Consider the following 16,722-nt stretch of genomic DNA (forward strand, 5'->3'; position numbering starts at 1 on the left):
GTTCTTTTGAGGGGTTTTTTTTTTTCCTCTGCCCCAGATGTGGAGACTGCTGCATAGGCGGTGTGTCAGAGGCTACATTGTTGCTACACGACATTATTAAAGATTGCGTATGACAATGGGGGGTGGGGGGGATGGCTCAGAAAATTGAAAATTGGGGTTTTCAGACACAATCACCTGCTACTTAAACGCATCAGTGGAGCACTTGTGACCAGGTGCAAATGATTACATTGTGTGTCCCAATTGCCCAGATGAAACAAATTCATGCATTCATTAAGGAAGTGGTAGAGCAGCAACATAACCTCATAGCTTTGCACAGTTTAACCCACTTTTTTATGAAAGATACAATCAGAAAGTCAGGGCCACGTTTTTTTTTCATGTTAGCTTTGTTAAAACCAAAGTGGTTTTTTTTTTGTTTGTTTTTTAAAGTGTTTTTGGTGACGTCAATTGAATCAGACACGGTGTGAAGACTCCTCCTCATCCTGGACTCCAGTGGAGCAGCACTGAACCATCGACTGTCTAATAAACTCAACACATCTCATTACTAATATGGGAGAGGCACATATGCCCCTTGTGACATCACAAAGCGGTTGTTTCACAGATTTTTTTCAGCAAACTTTTTTTTTTTTCACAATTAGTACAACCAAGAGGTCAAATCTCTGACTTTTCTCATTTCTAAAGAGTTCACGTTGGAGACAGAACAGCTGAAAAGGTTCAACTCAACTTCCCTTCGTGAAACTCAGGGAGGAAACAGGCTCAAATTAAACTTAAATGGCACTTTTTAAACTGCTATTAATGCATTGGAACTAAACAGAGAACCCTAACGGACAAGGACAGCTGCAAGAGAAGATGGTCCGTCTTTACAAAATTTTTTATTTCTAATTTTTTTTGCACAGGTTTCTCCTAATACACGGAGCAAACGTTGAAGGAGGTATTTTATACGGCCCTTTCGACATCGCCCTGGTCATTAAACAAGATCATTAAACCTAAAGACTGTTGTTGCCTCGCCAGCCGACACAAACATGGCCAGACTGTCCTCCAGCTCCTCTCCGCTATCTGGGCCTTGAAAGAGGAGGGAGGCAGGGTCTCTCTCCCTCTCTCTCTCTCTCTCTCTCTCTCTCTCTCTCTCTCTCCCTCTCTCTCTCTCCTCCGTCGGGACGGCGCCGCTACAAAGACCCTGGGTCCGGCACGATATGAGGATCGGCACCGAAAGGTCCCATTATGCCCACTCATATCCATACCCAAGGCCCTGAGAGTGATGCATTGATTCAGCCTTCGCTGCTCCCTTGACTGCGGCACGCTAATTCCAACCGCGTGGGGGTCTTTAGAGAAAACCTGCCCAAAAGGAAGGACACCGAGCTGCTGTGGACAATGACTCTTTAGGTCGTTGCACTCCAGCGCTGCCTCTCTTCCTGTAAAAAAAAAAAGAAAAAAAAGAATAGAATAGAAAAGAATAATCCTTCTACCTTTTGTTGCATGTATCTGCTTTTATTTGCTTGAAGAACGAAGCTTTAGGAGTGGAGTGGCCAGACTGGCATAGGAGCAGCCAGTGAAAACCCTCTTTGGAGGTCAGAGCGAGTGGAAAAAAAAACCCACCACCACCACCACCAACATCAACAACAACAACAACAACAACAACAACAACGGCGCTTGCATTTCCAGGTGTAGCCGCGTCCATTGTCTCCTTCCCTCGTACGGGCATGTTCGGCGCGCGCCTTTTGTCCTTGTGTCAGCAGGCAGGCCACTCTAAATTATTTTGCTCAGCTGCCTCCCTGAACTATTGCTACAGCACGTCAATACGCGCGCCACGCGGACACCCGCGCACGCAGCAGCGGGGGGATCACAGTTCACGTCCGTCGCACTCTCCAATCCTCCTTGACACGTTTTCAAACCGGGGCCGAAAAGGAATGGTATAGAAATAATCTGCCGTCTGTCTGGTCGTCTGTGCGTCCCCGCGATCTCTGTTGCACTTTGCCAGGAATGTGGAAGTAGCTCTACAAACTGTGTGTACTTTCTGCTTACGTGTTAAACAATTTGCTAATATACATTAATAGGAATGACGACGCCCTTTTCCGCTCCTTGCATCCTTGTTCCCCCACTCGGCAGCATTGTTCCGCTTCTTCTCCGGGACTGAGGGGCTTTTGGCGGCACGTGACTGGTTGTTTTTTAACGCCGTGCCCACTGGCTCTTGTGTCACGTGCGATCACTTCAGCATTGTCGCTGGGCATTTATTGCCTCTGCCATGAAACACTGACTTTGGAGGAGGCAGCCGCACGGAACCCCTCTACAACAACAAACACGCATCTCGGCTCTTACGAAACGCATTTCCTGACCCTGAGCGAAAATATAATAATTGTCCGTTTTTAATCGCCCTATTATTGATTCATTCCGCTGCCACTGAAAAATACGATCGTGGTGATGTTTTTATCATTGTTGCAAAACAGGACCAAATCCAAATGTGGTCTTTTTTTTTTTTTATATGCAATAATGTAGCAAACGGCATCATCTGTCGGGACGATGCTTTGTATCTCTGGGCTATCAGAGGCAGTGGATCCCATCAGGAAGAAAGATCTTTGCACAGTAATACACACACTGAGGCAGCAAGACAGCCTGGTCGCACTCCTGACTGCCCCCCTCCACACACACTCACACACCCCTTTTTTTTTCTCCCTACAAAACAGCGGCAGCTATTACAAAAGAAAAAAAAGATGTGAGGGGGGGAGAAGAAAAGAATCCCCGACATGCTTGATTTCCCACATTATCTCAAGATGTGTATCCAGGTCCCTGTTGTAGACCGCGGCTGAAATCCTAATAGGGATGAGCTGGAAGTGAATGGAGCCCACAGAGGATAAGCTACTAAATCTTGCAATAAAAGCAATGTGATTTACAGTAAATTCCACGAGGCTGACAGCGCCACAGCTGAGGGCATAAACACCCCTTTCAATGCTGCGCCGCTCCGCTCTGTGTCCGCTGTGAACTACAATCGCGCGGGCGCGCCGCTCGCCAGTGGTGACTTTGATAAATCACCAGGAAGTCCCGCTGTTGGCTTAAAGCTAGAACTTGTTCGGCCGCAATTCTGCATTTGTCCCTCTTTAATGTGTGTGGAAGTGGCTTTAGCAGTAATCTGTCAGTGATTGATTAGGCTTGGCCCGATCCCCCCCACCCCCCACACCCCCTCCTGCGTCTCACTGTTGTTCTGCTACAGCTGTGTATTTACAGGACGATGGCTGTGTTACCCGCAACATGTACATACTTTTGCTCGGGTGAGGACACGCGTGAAGGTTGACCGTAAAGCCAGGAGCAGGAGGTGGCGACGCTCGGCAGATTAACAGGACAATCCGGCAGGCGAGTGAAGAAGCCACAGCTTTAGCCACTCTGACAATTGTTGCCGGTCAAACAGTCAAAAACGTCCGTCTCTTACCTCTTTTTTTGCTTGTGTCACGTTGCCAGAGAGTGTGCGCTAAAACGAGCCCTTTGTGGTGTCACAAAGTTCTTTGGCGCGAGATCCACTTGACAAATGTCTTCTGACAGTCATCTGTAAAAATGACCTTTGCATCAACAGCGCTTATTTCTTTCTTTATTTTGCCCGAGCGGTTTTTCAGCAAGGACCGCCTTGAAAAATGGAATTTTGAAAATCATCCCTTTGTGTCAGTTTGAGCATATACAGGGATGTTATATACAAATACAAATGTTACATATATATATATATATATATATACATATATATATATATATATATATATATATATATATAATTTGTTTTTGTGGCTAATAATGCAATTCCGCTGCACTTTAGTTTAAAATGATGGTATAAAACTGGTTTTAATAGGAGTCCTTTAAGCAGCTGTCCTTGCTTATAACAGTCAACAAAGGACATATAAAAACCGTCATAATATCTTCAGCACTATCTTGTGAATAACAGACACACTTGTTTCTGGATAAAAAAAAAAATATATATATATATATATATATATATATATATATATATATATATATATATATTTTTTTTTTTTTTTTTTGTATGTGAGACATGAGGTTGAAAAGCAATTTAGACAGGCGGCTGGATATTGATCACACTTACCAGCAGATCCATTTTAATTAAATATTAAGAGAGTGCACTGCATTGACGGCAACATAGCGGCAACAGTTTTTTTTTTTTTTTCAGCCCTCCTGTCCCTTTTGCCATGGTTATAAAAGAAATACTCCAACTTAAAAAGAAGGCACGCTTTAATGCCACTCACGTGTAATTAGACTTGAAGTATTAAAGCCGGGCTGGGTTACATCTGATGCATTTCGCATTCAAAGAATATTTTAGTTATTTTTTAAAGAAGGTCTGAGTATGAACATCCGCGCATGAATTTTAATGAAGATACTTAAATGGTAATTATTCCACTCAGGCTCAAACGTAGGTAACAAATGGAATTCAATCAGTGTCCGTGCATAATGATGGTCATTAGGAGAAAGAAAATAATAATGACATCCTATCTGCATTAAACCTGCAGACACTCTACACAATAATCCCGCAGCCATTATTGATCTCCATGGAGATAATAATTGTCACTTTTCAGCGTTGTGGCTGAGTGTTGAATACGGCTCGTTTTGTTTTCCTGCAAACTATTTCAGCCGGCAACAATTCTTAATTTAATTCACTTCACCAGCAGCAAAATCTCGGTCTCTGCATTTAAATGATTGTAATTTTGCTTCATTATAACAGCCGACCTCAAAGGCCCCCGGGTGAAGTATTTAGTGTCATCTAATGGTAAGGACGCATATTGCACACAATGTTAATATTAATCTGATATCGCATCTCTCTAACGCCAGCTCTGATGTCCAGGGTAAAATCAGGAAACTCACATCAGCTTATTGAGTTTGTCGAACAAAAAACATTGCATTCATGCTACAAGTTCCACTTTGGACCTTTAATGTGTATTCCTGCAAATGTCTCAGATATGATGTGGATGTAATCGTTGCTTATAAATTATAGTAAATATCCTGCATTTGAATGATATTAAAGGCTAATAAGCTTAATTCGTATAAACATAAGTAAACAAAACAAAACAAAAGTGTTTTTCAGTGAGAGACGACCATGGAAATGTTGGACCAGCGATGACCCCCCCCCCCCCCCCCCCATTCCTGCACCCTTACTCAACCTTTTCTCACTCATTTCTCCACATAAGTCAAAACCTGGCAACCATGGAACTGTTGAGGTCAGTAATTACTCGCTGTTATACACTTAACATGTTAGCTAACTCATGATATCCAAGTAGATATGCTTCTGGTTCAGATGTCCTGTGTTGTTTGTCATCCAGTTCAATCAAATGCAAATATTATGAACATTTTGGCCATGAAGATTAGTTTTTTGCACATGTATATATATATATATATATATACATATATAAATATATATATATACACACATATATATAGACATTATTATTGTTATTCATATTATTGCTTCTTTTTCTTCAAATTCTTATTCCTCAAATTGACTTGAAGAACAACACTTTGTATGGGTTCCTCCGTCTGCTTTATCAGCTCAGAGACTGCTCCTACTTTACATTGACCCCGTGACGAACCTCTGAAAAACAGCGAGCCTCGCTCGCGACTCTTAGCTCAATATCGTAACAGTTGCTCACACATATTGTACAGTAGGCAGCACGAGCAGCCGAGTCCCTTCCAGGACGGCCACTTGGTTGAATAATTAAATAAGATCTCCTATCGAATGATCCGTGATTTGCATGCCTTCTGTTGCCAGCCCGGCTCCATCTGTTTGGGTTTTTTCGAGAGCTCTGACACGGTGGCTCGCGCGAGTGAAACAGCAATAATGTAATTGTGGACGCGACAAGATGCACCAGATGATGCCGGGGACTGTTTGGAAGTCTGCTCCGAGGGCCTCTACTGTACAGCACGTCGTCATATGGTGGCATGACGGGCACGGCGCCATCAAAGCTGTCCATTGTTGTCTCGCCACCGCCGCCGCGCTCAACTTTTAACAGCCTCCGCAGTGACTCACTCATTCATTTGAAGGCGAGCCCGCCCTCACCGAGGCTGCGTTCAAGCGTCTCGCTTGCTCTCTCTCGCTCCCCAGGCGTTGCGCGTCGCAAAGTTAGCGTGCCCGTAATTGAATAGCGGGTTTTCTAGATCTCGGGGGCGGGGTGAAGGACAACAGTAGCGGGGTCGGTTTGGACGGGCGCCAGGCGAGCAACGTGCTCCGCTCTCAGCGGCAGGCCGGGTCCATGCTGGAGTCCAGGCGAGGACAGACAGCCTCTGCAGATTTGATGGATCTGTCACCGCGGCCGACGCCTCCCTTCAGGTCGTCGCTCGCCGGCTAATGGCGTCTTAGCAGCGCCGGTTACAAAAGGCAAGGGAAGCCACCGGAGCTACAATCGAAACACAGACAGACCCACAACACACGTGATCCCATAGGTCTCATAGACTCAAATGTGACCTCCGTTTCCCATAAAATGTGGAGCAAATTTTATTTAAAACAACTTTAAAAAAAAAAAGAACGATAATAATTACATGCAAATGAATGAGGTGTTTCGTGATAGGACGTTGATGCTGTGAGGCTATGTGGACGAAGCAGGAAGTAGCAACAAAAAGCAGCAAAAAAAATGGAGAGAGGGTTTCAGAGAAACACTGTCAACGGTGACAATTACATCCCAAACAAGGCAGAGGAACATCTCGGCCTCCTCATCCAACAGGGGGCAGATCTCTTCATGCTAACGTTTCCCCACTCTTCATGGAAACATCTGGCAACACCTATTTAGAAGGCAGTTGTTACAGTTGCTACTATTTTTTAATTTTATTTTACATTTATGTGGTTATTTCTCCAATGCATCTCATCTTATGTCATTTTCCTTTCAATGCAGACACAAAGTAACACCTTGAAAACAAACACAAAGGCAAACACCAGTGTGGGAAACACGGCAACACGCGCCTGTTGGTTGGATCCCAGCCACAGCCGCCTCGTAACCCCCCTGACAAATGCGCGAGAGGCGGCGACGGGAGAAAACGCGGCCGCCGCCGCCTCGCTCGGATTCACTTCTGCACAAAGCGCCGCTTTTCCAAACAGCTCTAAGACTTCCCGATCAGCTGTAATCCCCCCAGCTTTCACACGTAAGTCAGCGCGAGCGAGGGAGTCCCCTCTGTTTACTCACTCCAAACCAAATGATCTTTCACAAGTAGGACCACTTCAGATGTGAAATGGAATTTGCCCGGGTGTTCCATCCCGAGCCCATTTCTCCACACGCTTTGAGCAATTCCCGAAAAAAAAAAAAGGCGGTGGGGGGGCAGTGGGCTCAGTCGCTCGCAGGTAATGTCTGTGAGGATTGAGCCAGGCTCCTCCGCTGTTTTAATGGCCCCGGGGAGAAGGCGGCTTGACGGGGGGGGAGAATAAAGAAGCCCTCTTAAGCACGTACAAAGCAGCGAATTTCATTATGTTTTACTTGCCGGACAGTGACAAATGCCAATAATGGCGTGTGAGTGATTGCACACGAGAGCAGCCACGTGGACTGGAAGCCAAAGAAATTCCCACAACCTGTCAGGCTAATAGCTGGCAAAGGCGCCGGTGTGGACACTCGCAGGGCTTTAGCACAAGTGAGATAACGTCTTCTCCGAAACATTAGCCGTCCATGCCGTCAGCCGCTTAAAGGACTTGGCTGAGGGCCTTTGTCTCTTCAGCGGCTGACAGCATTACAGCCTCTGCCGCGTAGTTATGATGAATGGTTATTTAAAGGGGGCTGCGTTTACTTTGTGGAGCCATTATGAGAATATTATGTTTGAGAAAACAGTCATTAATATCCATTATAATTGCAGGCCGCCGAGCTGCATGCTGATGCTGATGTGTTTTGGAATCCAGACAGGCTTGTTTGCACGTGTGTGTGTGTGTGTGTGTGTGTGTGTGTGTGTGTGTGTGTGTGTGTGTGTGTGCACGCGTATGTGAATGTGTGTGTGCGATCGTGGGTTTCTAACATGCCTTTTAACTCTTTAGAGGAAGAACAACGTCAATTTTTTTTCTGTCATGGAATTTGACTTTTTGTCGGCGGTTCCACTTATCCCCTCCGCTCTTGAAACCTTCGTGGGATGTTCACATTAATATACAATAGCCATAATAAGAGGAATGTGCTAGCTTTTTTTTTTTTTCATGGACCTCAACGCCTCGTTTCTGTGCGACTCGACATCTGTTCCCTGCGGTTCTGTTGTCGTGCTCTCCAAAGACTGAACGTCTCCAGTTCCAACTGAGGAGGAGTTTTGTTTGACTCTGGTAAGATGAACGGCGTCGTACTGAGGAGTTTTCGCACAGCAAAGTGTGAAAACATCCTTTCGACATTGTTTCCAATGGAGCAGGACAACGACCCCAGATGAACGGCCACCACTGTTCAGAACCATCCGTCAGTGTAAAGATGCCCTTGGAAGTCGGATTTTCCAGAGCGGAATTCCTCGCCAGGAACAACCCCTTGAAATTAGAATTGGAGGACAGGAGGAAATTTGGTTACGTCCTTTATTACAATTAGAATTGTTTGGGCCTCTGGTTTTTGGTTAATACTGTTCTTATGCTTATTGTTACACTTCTTTTTTTCCGATTCCTATTAGTTCCCATTCTGAATTCCGCCTCCTTTAAATGGAACACACGATTCAGTTTATCTTGTGTCTATTATTTCTTCTCATTGTAACTCCGATGTGTATTTTCCAGTGACAGCAGAAAGCCAGCATTTATTCGTGTTTCCAGGGTCCAACTCAGGAAGCAGCGGACCATGTTGCATTTAATGCTGTCAGGACGGCCAACAGTTTTGGGCGCGCGGGATGTGCGCATGCGTTCCTGTAAGACCGTCTTAATGAGGACACCAAACGGCTGTTTTTAATGGACCTAAACGCTTCACCCACTGCGATCCACGCGCACGTTTCCTCGCGGCCGATAGAAAGGATGCGCCTCTCTAATTCTAACTGATAAGCCGTCCAATTTTGTTTGTGCCCGGTAATTGGAGCGCTGTTGCAGCGAGGAGCGGTGATACATTTCACAGTCTATAGTAGGAACGAGAGCGGCCGCGGCAGGGAAAGGTCAGGCCCTGACTCGCCCGTCTCCCCCAGGGCCCCGAGCAGTGGGGGCCGCCGAACAGCACAAACAATTAAACATGTTGCTCCTCAGGATGGAGGAGCCTGAATCCCGTTGGTTAGAGAAGTTTTTTTTTTTTCTTTTTTTTTCTTTTTTTTTTAACCTGAGTGTCTTGCCGTTGTTGGTCACTCTTCACAACAATAATCTGCTGGTCCGAGCAATCAATACGAGCACGACAGCCCCAGCCTCCATTAGTGCAGACACCTCTGGAGTGCCTGTGCATGAGCAGGGGAGCACAGAGTAGGCATTAAGTAACACACACACACAACCACACACGCACACGCAGACAGGGAAAGAGAGACTCGGATGTATTCAAGCTCATGCACAGTATCACACATGAACGTACATATATGGGCACTGATGGCAGCCCTCTTTCAGCCTCCCCTCCCCCACCCTTCCCTCTAAATTCATGCAGTATGTCCTGAAAGGGCAGAAAGATTAAGAAAAATCTCCAATTGTTCGTAAAAATGGATTATGAAAAATCAAAAATAGTGGGAACTGCCCTTTTTTAGAAGTCAATGCAGCAGTTTTGAAAAGATAATAATACACAGCATGTAGATGTAGACGATGTCCGCCAGTCCCTCCAACAAGTTCAGTTAAATCCAACGTCTGAAAAATCCTTGAAGAGTTTGGGGGAGGAATGATGAACCTTGAACTGAAAATTCTTTTCCACGAATGAAGCCACGATTTGCCAGACAGACCACACACACGCAGTGAGATTTAAGAATCTGCTTGGCCACAAAACCGTCCGAGTCATGGACGGAGCAAAAGATTATCAAGTGACCAAAAGGAGGTTTTTCAAAGAAAGAAAATAAAAACGAATTAAACTACCCAGAACAAAAGACATTAAGAAACAAAGACATGTCAAAAGAAGACATATAAGAATACAATAATACCATAATAACTCTTCAGATGACCAGTGTGTAATAATGTTATCGTATTTATGTGTCAGAAACATATTGCAAACAATGTTTATTTAAAAATGTGTCCATTTGTCATATTCCATTTGTATAAAGGAAGGACAAATGGAAGCCTTGCTGTTTTTGTTTTTTTTAATAGAGCTTTAATAATCACTAACTGGATTACAGAATCAACCCAGCAGACGGTATTTTTCTCCTCATTCCACTAACGTGCAGATGTTAAAAGGTGTCTCGCTGAGATCCGCTCGGCAGTCGTCACGTGTTCCCCGGAACAGCCGATTAGACCGACGCATCCCTCTGGGGCTCCCGGGCAGCGACGTGTGCTCTGGTGCGAGTCCATCTGTGTGCTGGTGTTTGCATTGAAGCTACAGCAGCACAGTAGGACTCAACAAGTGGAACACTGCTGGCAGGTTTCCAACAAGGGGCCCAGGGGAGGAAAAATGCACCGGTAGCTTTACAATTACACAGACAAAGAGATAAGTGAGTAAATGCTTCCTGCTGGAAAATCACAACACGGATAAAGGAGGCGTTTGTTTTTTTTGTTTTTATAACGCTGTTATTCCTTGATATGAAAATTTGCTAATTGGTTCCCTTGCTTATTGTTTGCCGCCTGTAAAAAGTCTTAGAAGTCCTGACAGGCAAAGGGGAAACAAAGTCATACTGCATGCATGCATTGCTGAGGATTTTCTGCAAAACAAAACATGTAGCCATATATTATATTGTGTTTTTAGGATTTAAATCTAACACATACACTACCGTTTAAAGGTTTTCATTGCTGCATTTACCTCCATTATAACCAGTTTTACGAAATAATGATCTTGAATGCTCTGCGATCATCACGCGTACAAGAAAATCACGACAGATGTATCGGAAAATGTTTGTGATGAATGAAAGCCATTTCCAGTGTCTTACATCAAGTGATTTCAAGTGCACAAAATCCTGTTTGAACACAGGCTTTTTTTTTTGAAAGAGCCTGAAATATAAACCATGCTGCTTTGATTAGTGTGATTATAATACAAACACAACGTTTTGTTTTAGACATTAACATCTTTTTTTTTTTTATTATTATTTAGCTATTTTAAAGCATTCAACTTTTGCAGTGATGGCTGCATGCTGTACATTTATTGTTCTCTTCTTTCCATTTAATTGGACATTCAAGGTAACAGCAGTCACAGCCATCACATGTGTCCAGCACATCCTGACTGTTTTTCAGACACTGGTAATGTCCGCTGAGCATTCCAGTAGATTATTTCATGAAGCTGGTTATAATGGAGTTCAATGCAGAAATGAAAACAAGTAATCGCGAATGCGAAACCAATGGAAAAAAAAAAAAAAAAAATCCCTTATTCGTTTATGTTCTTTTGCATTCTTTCTTATCATCTACGGCTTTATCGCCGTGCGGACAATGAGGTGGCGAACAGCCCTGTGGGAAGGTGATTCGCCGCTCGGATACGCACCACAAAAGTACGAGCTTTGTGAGATACTGATAAATAAAAAGATTTCTGAGCTGTTTAATCCCATGAATGGCGCCCTTTTTTCCCCCGTCCTCCACACCTATAGAGGTGTGGTCACAGCTCTCAGAGGGGCACGAGCTCCATTCTACGATAACTTCTGCAATTTTCTGATCCTTCAAAATTCCGCAGGAATCACAAGGTGGGCTTATATTCATGTCGAACAGACGTTTCATTGATCGTTGACATCCGTCCAACCTCTCATCACCGGTGTCCTCGCGCCCGTGGTTTCGCTCACGCGGCGCACTCGGATCTTTGTCTTGCGCTTTTCTTTTTTTTAAAGGAGCCGGCGTGCGGTCACAGTCCACCGCAGGTTCAATTTCTCTTAATTGTTCGGCGACCTTTCAGGGGACCCACTGCAATTAGCTGATGAGCAGCACGGCGCCGCGGGGTCAGTATCACCCGGGCCGCAATCAACACAAACACAAGTGGGCGACTCAGCAGAGGGAACAGCGCGGCATTCAAGGACCCTTCGCTTGCTAAATATCATTAATTACAAAACAATGATCTAATGGTTACATTTGATGACGGGGAGGAACGGATGACAAGCGGCGTTTACAAAGAATCAGAAAGTGTGTCAGCGTAACTATTGGCCGTGGCACGTCTGCTTTTCCTCACCGTTACTTCAGTGTTGTGTTTTGCACCAAAGTAATAGCTGATACGGTCCTCTTATCTATCTTTGTTGACAAGATGGGCTAATCTGTCAGTATTAGAATTCTCATATAGGACATTTAATAATTCAGCTTTAGATTGCTTGCTTTGGATTTTTAGCATACGTAATGAAGTACTGTTGTAATCGTTGTTGATTATGCTTTTTGTGGCCGTCAGATAAAAAAACAATACAAAGAATATGAGGAACTAATCATTGGTGTCAACATCACAAGCCTTTCACCTGTAGGCAGCTCCTCAAGTCGTGGTCGTAGAATCCTGCTAGAGTGATGCAAAAGATCAAAAGGGAAATCTTTTCTTTGTGTTCATTTGGTTCCCAATTAAGACACTCTGGTAAAGATTGCTTTACATAAATGTGGACATAAAAAGGAAAAAGAACTCAATTTTAAACATGCAAATGAAAATGTGATTAGTTGCAGTTAACTATGGAAATTCAGATCTTAATGATGTTTAAAAAATAAATCGTTTGACAGCCCTAGAATTCATATATCCTTTACAAATGCCACGTCAAAGTGAATACTGTGTGACAGAAATATGTTTGGAAATTTAACACAAAACTGAACATCAGAACATCCTTTTCGTCTGATTTTCCTTTCCTTTTCTTTATTCATCAGGACTCCTAGCAGGCCAGTCTGATTAATCAGAAGTCTTTTTTTTTTTTTTTTTTTTAAAAGACAGAACAAAAACTTCTGAGCTCAACCCAAGTTTGTATTTTTGTCAACGGACTATAAATATGACAGTTCAAGTATCTCAAATGTGATTTGATGCTGCCCAAACGTCTTGATGTCGAAGGCTTCGCTGTGAAGTTCGCAACAAGAACTGGCTCCGTTCCACTTTTGAGGGAGGCGCGACACTATGGAGAGAATGTGTCACAGATGCATTTTAAACGTGGGACCGCGTGGCCTGGCAAGGCATCGACTGAGTCACAATAACTCCACCAGATTGCTGCGCTGCTCGATAGCTTGTTTGTCAGGCTCCTCCCCTCAGAAACAAAACACAACGCCGCCTCTCAACTGGCACAAAAAACAATCAATTGTTTTCACGCCGAGGCCGCCGTCGCAGCAATTAAACGGTGAAAGATGTTGATGAAACGCGGGCCGGCTGCGATGGAGCGCTCCTACCGCTCCCGCCGCTCCCGCCGCTCCCGCCGCCACCCGAGCTGCTGCGCTGTTCCTTTAAAAGCCGCAATTATCGGAAGATTAACAAGTTCACGCTGCTGCCGACAGGACGCTGCAAAAGCGAGATTTGGTTCCAGGAGCACTTGGCCGTTGGCCATCCCTGAAGGTGACGGGGATCTTGCCGATCTTGCACGACTGTGGAGGGGGGCGGGGTGTGTGTCGAGGGGGCGGAGCTTGTGAATCTGAAAGTCGCTGCAGTTTGGGGTTACCACTGCGACCTCTGGCCACCGGATCAGAATCACCCAGCAGACTCCTCCCCCTGGTGGGAAACCCAGAGGAGACAGCAGGAAGCCCGTGGCCCGAGCTCCCGCTGTCCCCATTCTAATTGATTATTGATCAAATGATTAAGACACATGAGCAGATGTCTTTCTTTTTTTTGCCTTTTGTTTTAAGCGATAACTGTGATTCTGCGTGCCGGATTCGTCTGCAGAGGCCGAGCTGCCAAAAGATCAATACTTTCAATCAGGCCGGAGAGCTCTCATGTCACTCACACTGACTAAGGTGATTACAATTGAGTCTTAAGACAATGAAGAACTTGGAGGGGCTTCCTCGGGCGCTCTCATCCCTTCCTCACAGGGAGTCTAATGAAGTCCAACCAGCTAAATAGGCCCCGCAGTACTTGAACACAGAGCCTGTGAGTGAGACTGGCACCGCTGGTCATGACTGCAGTGAGCACAACAGGCAGCAAAAGAAATAAATAAAATAACTCCCACATGGGTTAGAAGCTGCAAAACTCTCATCTCTGCTAACAAAATGCATAGAAAACAGCATTTATTAATAAATACAACTGCATATGGTGTCTTTATATGTGTGTTTCTGTCTTTAAATCCATTTATTGAGACTGTCAAGGGTCACTGAAAAGTCAAACGGATGGTTCTTGTCAATCAGATAAATATATGTGTCTTCTTATAAACACAACTCCAAAGAGACACCTGGTAAATTATTATTTATTCTGTTTGTGCACGTTGCAGATAATGCTGTCGTCCAGCTGGTTCACTTGCCAAACTCCAACGTCGTTCATAAGGGCGTTTTCTAACAAAAACGTATAACTACATATTAATAACAAAACAAATTGCACGCAATTGAATTTCATGAATCAATGAGCATTCTTTTTGCTAAGACGAAACCAGACAGCAACTTTTCTGGGCGGATGTTGAAGCAAGTGCAGATCTGTCCGTGCTAAAGAGGTTAGTGTCGACATCTGAGGGAGCAGCAGTTTCACCAGTATCGACTTTTCTTGGTCGACAACATTGTTTTGCGACAGGCTTTTGCAGGATTTTTGCCATGCTGAGTAGGTTAAAAAAAAAAAAAAAAAAAAAAAGCCTCTCCAACCATTTTATTGAGTCGGAAGCCTTGAGCCGCGACTTCCTGGCTAAACGAGCAGCAGGAAATTTGATCGGCCTCCCTGAACGTGGTCCAGCCACGGTTTGTCTGACGGCCTTCTCAGATTCTCCCTGCTTTTCAAACGCTTCATGCGCACTCTTCTCCATATGGATGCACCAGAAACATCCAAAGACCTTAGGAAGCGTTCCCTCCGTGTCCCAGGTTTCGTTTCCGAGATGCGCGGAGTAGGAATTTCCACCAAAACAAACAAAAAAAAGATTCATTGCAGCTCCAACAAAGTAAAACGCAACCATTTGACCTTGGCTGAATAAAACTAAAACAAGGCGGGACGCGGGAAACAAAGGCTCGCTAGTTTTTTTTTTCTCTCTTTTTTTTGGGAGGGGTGGAAGGTGAGGGGGTCTGTGAGGGATTTGGGGAGGATCTTGTTTTTTAACAGGCAGCATTGCAGCAGCATCCATCCCTTTGTGGCTGACAGCAGCCTTTCAGGGAGCAGGTGACTTGTTAGTACTCTAAGCAACAACGGGAACAGATGTGTCCCTGACAGTGGATGGATGGTCAGGGTCCATCTGGTCAGTGCAGCCCTGGACAGGAATGATGAATACAGCTTCATCTGTGAATAGCTGTCATCAATCGCGTGGTCGCGGCGACGGCCGCTGACAGCCACGCGCGCGCGGGCGGGCGGGCAGGCGCCAGCAGGCGGGAGGGGTGGCGGCGGCGGGGGGGCCCCAGGTGTGGCAAGCGGCGGGTAGGGGGAGGAGAGTGGGGCCCCGACTCCGGAATGCGGGTCAATCAGGCGAGCCGGCGGCCGGCGTTTACACATCGCCTTGTAGAGCCGCGCGCATTACAAAGGGAAGATGAAGTGCATTGATGCAAACGCGCGGGGAGGGATTTATTTTCCATGTTAGGGAGCCTCCGCCGCCGCCGCCGCTGCCGCTTAAGGACGTTCACCCGGCGTCTAGACAAGTCATGGCTCCACATTGTCTTCGCCGGCGGTCCCGCCAAATGAAATGTGCCGCATCCCCTCCGTAGACGTGGGGAGGCACTAAAACACTGACCTTGGCCCACGCCCGTTACCTGAATGCGTTATAGCCCCTCCCCCTGCTTCCCTTGAACTGTCACAACTTTAAACCGGACCACTTTTTAATGGTTTCATACAGCGGCGGCCCGCCGGTCGTTATACGGAGGGTTGGCGTCCGCTTTGAATGGCAATTTTTTTTTTTTTTAAGCTGGAAATTCAGGCTGTAGCATGAAGCTTTTTAATGGTGTTTACTCATTTCAGGGGGAAAAAAAGAGGCTGAAGGGAATAATTGCAGCCAGCCCATGTGTCCCTAATGGTCAGGCACGCCACGGTGGGTGTGTTCCGGGACCCCGGTGTCGGTGCAAACAGGTCACGGCAGTGCCTGGTTGAGCCACCCATTTACAGTCTCGCAATTGTGGCAGAACTCCAAAAAAAAAAAAAAAAAAAAAAATGGGGAGAGGTTTCGGGGGGCAGGGTGTTGTTTATGTCCGAGGGTAGAAATCATCTTAAATCAGATGCTGCTGGCAGCAGTTTTTAATAAATGCCTCTTTAAATTCCGATGAATACAGATTGTTAGTCACCGGCCGTTTAGCCGGCGAGGGTTTTCATCCAGGAACTGAGTAGGATCTTACATGTGACCTGGTGGGGAGGCAGCACAGTCTAATACATATTTATTGGTGCATTTCACCTCCCCTGCTGTCCGATATGAGTCATTTCCACTTTTGATCCTCTCAAAGTCTCCCGAGATTCAAATGTGAAATCACTATTTCGTTGGAATGGGGAGAACCGGAGGTATCGTCGCATTTCAAGAGAAATTGTTAGCGACGATCGTGAACCTGTGAACCTGTATTTACCATTAAATGCTTTTAATTAGTTTGTCTGTGTCTTTTTTTTTTTTTTAAATCTTTTACAGCCTGATTTTTACCGACTGACATTTATAAGAGTCACTCATCAAAGAGAATTGGGCCTC

The sequence above is a fragment of the Nelusetta ayraudi genome, unplaced genomic scaffold, assembly GCF_046127955.1.
Source record: "Nelusetta ayraudi isolate G7.1 ecotype Tasmania unplaced genomic scaffold, CSIRO-AGI_Nayr_v1 ptg000060l, whole genome shotgun sequence".
Taxonomy (NCBI): domain Eukaryota; kingdom Metazoa; phylum Chordata; class Actinopteri; order Tetraodontiformes; family Monacanthidae; genus Nelusetta; species Nelusetta ayraudi.